This window comes from Cryptomeria japonica, unplaced genomic scaffold (assembly GCF_030272615.1).
Source record: "Cryptomeria japonica unplaced genomic scaffold, Sugi_1.0 HiC_scaffold_117, whole genome shotgun sequence".
Classification (NCBI taxonomy): domain Eukaryota; kingdom Viridiplantae; phylum Streptophyta; class Pinopsida; order Cupressales; family Cupressaceae; genus Cryptomeria; species Cryptomeria japonica.
The window spans coordinates 203,956-210,000 of NW_026728939.1; the positions used below are offsets into that span (position 1 = coordinate 203,956).

General features: G+C 62.9%; 1 non-coding gene across 1 annotated transcript; it reads left to right on the forward strand.

Annotated features, from left to right (window-relative positions):
• Positions 1-2,051: 2,051 nt before the first annotated feature.
• On the forward strand, positions 2,052-2,170 carry LOC131865710 (5S ribosomal RNA). Its single transcript, XR_009364392.1, has one exon. It is a non-coding gene; the product is annotated as a 5S ribosomal RNA (ribosomal RNA).
• Positions 2,171-6,045: the final 3,875 nt, after the last annotated feature.

Here is a 6,045-nt window from a genome sequence, read left to right on the forward strand (position 1 = left end):
CTCCTTGGTGCGCACCATGGTGCCCACCAGGGCGCACCCGAGGCAAACCGGGCTCCGACTTCGTGCACGCCGCACCTTGGAGCACACATCGGAGCGCTCCCAGGTTCGCACCAGCGTTGCGCACCTTTGATGCGCTGCCTTCACTAATTTCCAGAAAAGGCAAAAAAAAACGATATTTTAAAATTTCCGTTCTGAAAGATAGTGAAAAAAACGGAACGCGGGTGCCATCTTGAGCCCTTCCTGATGCGCAGCCCAGGCAAGTTGTGCGCACCAAGGTGCCCACCCTGGCGGAGGTGCGCGCCCGGGGCAAACCGGGCTCCGACTTCGTGCACTGCATGGTGCCCACCAAGGCGCGCAACCCAGCCAAGGTGCCCACCGCAGCGAAGGTGCACGCGAGGTGCGCACCCGAGGTGCACACCCGGGGCAAACCGGGCTCCGACTTCGTGCACGCCGCACCTTGGAGCACACTTCAGAGCGCTCCTTGGTACGCACCAGGGCGCGCAACCCAGCCAAGGTGCTCACCCCGGCGAAGGTGCACGCGAGGTGCGCACCCGGGGCAAACCGGGCTCGGACTTCGTGCACGCCGCACCTTGGAGCACACATCGGAGCGCTCCCGGGTTCGCACCAGCATTGCGCACCTTTGATGCGCTGCCTTCACTAATTTCCAGAAAAGGCAAAAAAAAGAAAAAAATGAGATTTTAAAATTTCCGTTTTGAAAGATAGTGAAAAAAACGGAACGCGGGTGCCATCTTGAGCCCGCCCTGGTGTGCAGCCCAGGCAAGTTGTGCGCACCAAGGCACCCACCCTGGCCAAGGTGGGTCACGGGGTGGGTCCTAGGGTGGGTAACGGGGTGGGTACTAAGGTGCGTGCCAAGGTGGGTCATAGGGTGGGTGCCAAGGTGGGCACCAGGGTGGGTGTGCACCAACCCTAGCCAGGGTAGGTCACGGGGTGGTTGTCGGGGTGGGCGTCAAGGAGCCAAGGTGGGTGGCAAGTAGCCAAGTTGCGTGCCAAGGTGGGTGTCGGGGTGGGTGCCAAGGATCCAAGGTGGGTGCCAAGGAACCAAGGTGGGTGTCTGGGTGGGTGCCGAGGTGGGAGCCAGGGTGGGTCCCAAGGTGAGTGCAAAGGTGGGTGCCAGGGTCAAGGTGAGTGCCAATGTGGGTTCCAAGGTGCCAGGGTCAGGGTGAGTGCCAATGTGGGTTCAAAGGTGCTAAGTTGGGTGCGAGGTTGGGTGCGAGGGTGGGTGGGTGCCAAGGTGTGCTAGGTGGAAGCCCGGGTGGGTCGGCATCCCATGGGTGTCGAGTTGGGTGCCTGATGGGTGCTTCTTGTCAAGTTTTAGTCGTCGGGACTCATTTCGAGCCTTAGAGGTCGTTTCTTGTCCGGTTGCCCTGTCTTCGACCTGGGAACCCAATTTTGGTCCTCGGGTCCCATTTTTTTTTGTCTCGCATCCCACTTTTGGCCTGTGGCCTTTTCGGGGTCGATTCTCGTTTTGGGCATCAGAGCATGTTTCTTCTCCTAAAACCCAATATTTGTTTATTAAGTCTCGGAACACATTTTTGTTCTCGTGGACCCATCATGGGTCTTGGAACGCATTTGTGGTCCTTGGGTCCCATTTTGCATCCCGAAACTTGTGTTTTGGTGCTTGATCCCTATTTTGGGTGCCCACCTTGCACCAAGTGCGCACCCGGGGCAAACCGAGCGCCTTGGTGCACCGGGGCAAGATCGAGCGTGCACCCGAGGCGCCCCGAACATGCACCAAGGTGCACTCGGCCCACATGTGAGCGCAGGTCGTTGCGCCCGAGGTGGTGTGTGGGCACCGCGTTGCAGACGGGACACTGCACGCACACGACGCCCCCTCCAGGTGCACGCACGTAGGCCGGGCCGGGTGCACACCCGACGCCCTAGCAAGGTGCGCGCACCCGGGCAGGGCTCACACTTGGCGAACGGGGCGCACTTCGCGAGGGAGGGTGTGCACCTCGACGGGGGTGGGTGGCCGGGGTGGATTCGCACGTGGGTCGCGGTTTGCTAAGTACACACTGCGACAAGCTCATAACGGGTGCGATCATACCAGCGTTAGTGCACCGGATCCCATCAGAACTCCGCAGTTAAGCGCGCTTGGGCCGGAGTAGTACTGGGATGGGTGACCTCCCGGGAAGTCCCGGTGTTGCACCCTTTTTTAGTTTTTCGCCGGGCGTCGCAATGCTATTTGAATAAACCTTTTGCCCGTTTGCGTTCTCGTCGGGGCCGGGCCGGGCCGGGGTGCGCTGCCCGCACTACCGCGCGCGCGGGGGCGACACCGAGCGCGCACCCGAGGCGCCCCGAGCACACAGGCCACGGTGCAACCCGGGCGTTGTGCGCGCACCCCGGTGCGCCCGAGGTGCTGCGCGCGCACCCAGGTGAAATCGGTGTGCACCTCGGCCAGTGCGCGCTCGGTCGAGTCGCGCACGTTGGCCAAGGTGCACGGTGATGTTTCTTACTCTAAGGTTCCGCACCAGACGCCCGGGACAGGTGAGCGAAGCTGGGCGGGGCCGGGTGCGCGGCCGGGGCAGGTGCACGCAGCTGGAGAGAGCTTTGGAGCACACTTCGGAGCGCACCAATGATGCGCTCCATTCAAAAGTTTCCTGAAAAGGCAAAAAAAGTTGAGATTATAGAATTTCCCACTTGAGAGATTGTAAAAAAAAAAAATTTAAAATGAAGGAAACGCGGGTGCCAAGGTGTGCGCAGCCCAGCCAAGGTGTGCGCACCAAGGCGCCCACCCTGGCGAAGGTGCACGCAAGGTGCGCACCCGAGGCAAACCGGACAATTAACCCAACTTTCGACTTCGCGCGCACCTTGGAGCGCACTTCGGAGCGCTCCTTGGTGCGCACCAATCTTGGGCACCTCGGAGTGCACCATGGCGCCCACCAAGGTGCGCACCCGGGGCAAACCGAGCTCCGACTTCGTGCGCACCTTGGAGCGCACGAAAGGTGCGCACCATGGCGCCCACCAAGGTGCGCAGCCCAGCCAAGGCGTGCGCATCAAGGTGCGCACCCTGGCGAAGGTGCGCACCCGGGGCAAACCGAGCTCCGACTTCGTGCGCACCTTGGAGCGCACAAAAGGTGCGCAACCCAGCCAAGGTGTGCGCACCCCGGTCAAACCGAGCTCCGAATCGTGCGCACCAGAGGTGCACGCCATCGTGCGCACCTTGGAGCACACTTCGGAGCCCTCCTTGGTGCGCGCCGATGTTGCGCACCTCGGAGCGCACCCGGGGAAAACAATGCAATTAACCCGACTTTCGACTTCGTGGGCACCTCGGAGCGCTCTCGGGTTCGCACCTCGGAGCACACCGAGGTGCGCACCTTTGATGCGCTGCCTTCACCAATTTCCAGAAAAGGCAAGAAAACATTGAGAAGGTGTGCGCACCGAGGTGCCCACCCTGGCGAAGGTGCACGCGAGGTGCGCACCCGGGGCAAACCGGGCTCCGACTTCGTGCACGCCGCACCTTGGAGCACACTTCGGAGCGCTCCTTGGTGCGCACCAGGGCGCGCAACCCAGCCGAGGTGCCCACCCCGGCGAAGGTGCACGCGAGGTGCGCACCCGGGGCAAACCGGGCTCCGACTTCGTGCACGCCATGGTGCCCACCGCGGCGAAGGTGCACGCGAGGTGCGCACCCGGGGCAAACCGGGCTCCGACTTCGTGCACGCCGCACCTTGGAGCACACTTCGGAGCGCTCCTTGGTGCGCACCATGGTGCCCACCAGGGCGCGCAACCCCGCCGAAGGTGCACGCGAGGTGCGCACCCGGGGCAAACCGGGCTCCGACTTCGTGCACGCCGCACCTTGGAGCACACTTCGGAGCGCTCCTTGGTGCGCACCATGGTGCCCACCAGGGCGCGCAACCCCGCCGAAGGTGCACGCGAGGTGCGCACCCGGGGCAAACCGGGCTCCGACTTCGTGCACGCCATGGTGCGCACCGCGGCGAAGGTGCGCACCCGGGGCAAACCGGGCTCCGACTTCGTGCACGCCGCACCTTGGAGCACACTTCGGAGCGCTCCTTGGTGCGCACCAGGGCGCGCAACCCAGCCGAGGTGCCCACCCCGGCGAAGGTGCACGCGAGGTGCGTACCCGGGGCAAACCGGGCTCCGACTTCGTGCACGCCGCACCTTGGAGCACACTTCGGAGCGCTCCTTGGTGCGCACCATGGTGCCCACCAGGCCGCGCAACCCAGCCAAGGTGTGCGCACCAAGGTGCACGCGAGGTGCGCACCCGGGGCAAACCGGGGTCCGACTTCGTGCACGCCGCACCTTGGAGCACACATCGGGGCGCTCCCGGGTTCGCACCGGCGTTGCGCACCGTGGTGGGCACCTCGGAGCACACCAAGGTGGGCAGCGAGGTGCGCACCTTTGATGCGATGCCTTCACTAATTTCCATAAAAGGCAAAAAAAAAACGAGATTTTAAAATTTCCGTTTTGAAAGATAGTGAGAAAAAGGGAATGCTGGTGCCATCTTGAGCCCGCCCTGGTGCGCAGCCCAGCCAAGGTGTGCGCACCAAGGTGCCCACCCTGGCGAAGGTGCGCGCCCGGGCAATTAACCCAACTTCCAACTTCGCGCGCGCCAGGGTGGGAGCGCACCCAACAACCGGGCCTGGGAAGAGCCAATGCGAGAAACCCCACCAAACGCTCTGACAAAAAAAGAGGGGGCGCTCCAGTAACCCCGCTTCGGAGCGCACCCTGGGCAAACCCAGCCAAGGTGCCCACCCCGGCCAAGGTGCAGGCGAGGTGCGCACCCGGGGCAAACCGGGCTCCGACAACGTGCACGCCGCACCTTGGAGCACACTTCGTAGCGCTCCCGGGTGCGCACCTCAGAGCACACCAAGGTGGGCAGCGAGGTGCGCACCTTTGATGCGCTGCCTTCACTAATTTCCAGAAAAGGCAAAAAAAAAAGGAGATTTTAAAATTTCCGTTTTGAAAGATAGTGAAAAAAACGGAACGCGCGTGCCATCTTGAGCCCGCCCTGGTGCGCAGCCCAGGTAAGGTGCCCACCCTGGCAAAGGTGCGCACCCGGGCAATTAACCCTACTTCCGACTTCGTGCGCGCCAGGGTGGCAACCGGGCCTCGGAAGAGCCAATGCGAGAAACCCCACCAAACGCTCCGACAAAAAAAGAGGCGGCGCTCCAATAACCCCGCTTCGGAGCGCAGCCGGGGCAAACCCAGCCAAGGTGCCCACCCCGACGAAGGTGCACGCGAGGTGCGCACCCGGGGCAAACCGGGCTCCGACAACGTGCACGCAGCACCTTGGAGCACACTTCGAAGCACTCCCGGGTGCCCACCGGCGTTGCGCACCGTGGTGGGCAGCGAGGTGCGCACCTTTGATGCGCTGCCTTCACTAATTTCCAGAAAAAGGCAAAAAAAAATGAGATTTTAAAATTTCCGTTTTGAAAGATAGTGAAAAAAAAGGAACGCGGGTGCCATCTTGAGCCCGCCCTGGTGCGCAGCCCAGGCAAGGCATGCGCACCAAGGTGCCCACCCGAGGTGCACACCCGGGGCAAACCGGGCTCCGACTTCGTGCAGGCCGCACCTTGGAGCACACTTCGGAGCGCTCCTTGGTGCGCACCATGGTGCCCACCAGGGCGCGCAACCCAGCCAAGGTCTGCACACCAAGGTGCCCACCCCGGCGAAGGTGCACGCGAGGTGCGCACCCGGGGCAAACCGGGCTCCGACTTCGTGCACGCCATGGTGCCCACCGCGGCGAAGGTGCACGCGAGGTGCGCACCCGGGGCAAACCGGGCTCCGACTTCGTGCACGCCGCACCTTGGAGCACACTTCGGAGCGCTCCTTGGTGCGCACCATGGTGCCCACCAGGGCGCGCAACCCAGCCAAGGTGTGCGCACCAAGGTGCACGCGAGGTGCGCACCCGGGGCAAACCGGGGTCCGACTTCGTGCACGCCGCACCTTGGAGCACACATCGGAGCGCTCCCAGGTTCGCACCAGCGTTGCGCACCTTTGATGCGCTGCCTTCACTAATTTCCAGAAAAGGCAAAAAAAAACGAGATTTTAAAATTTCCGTTCTGA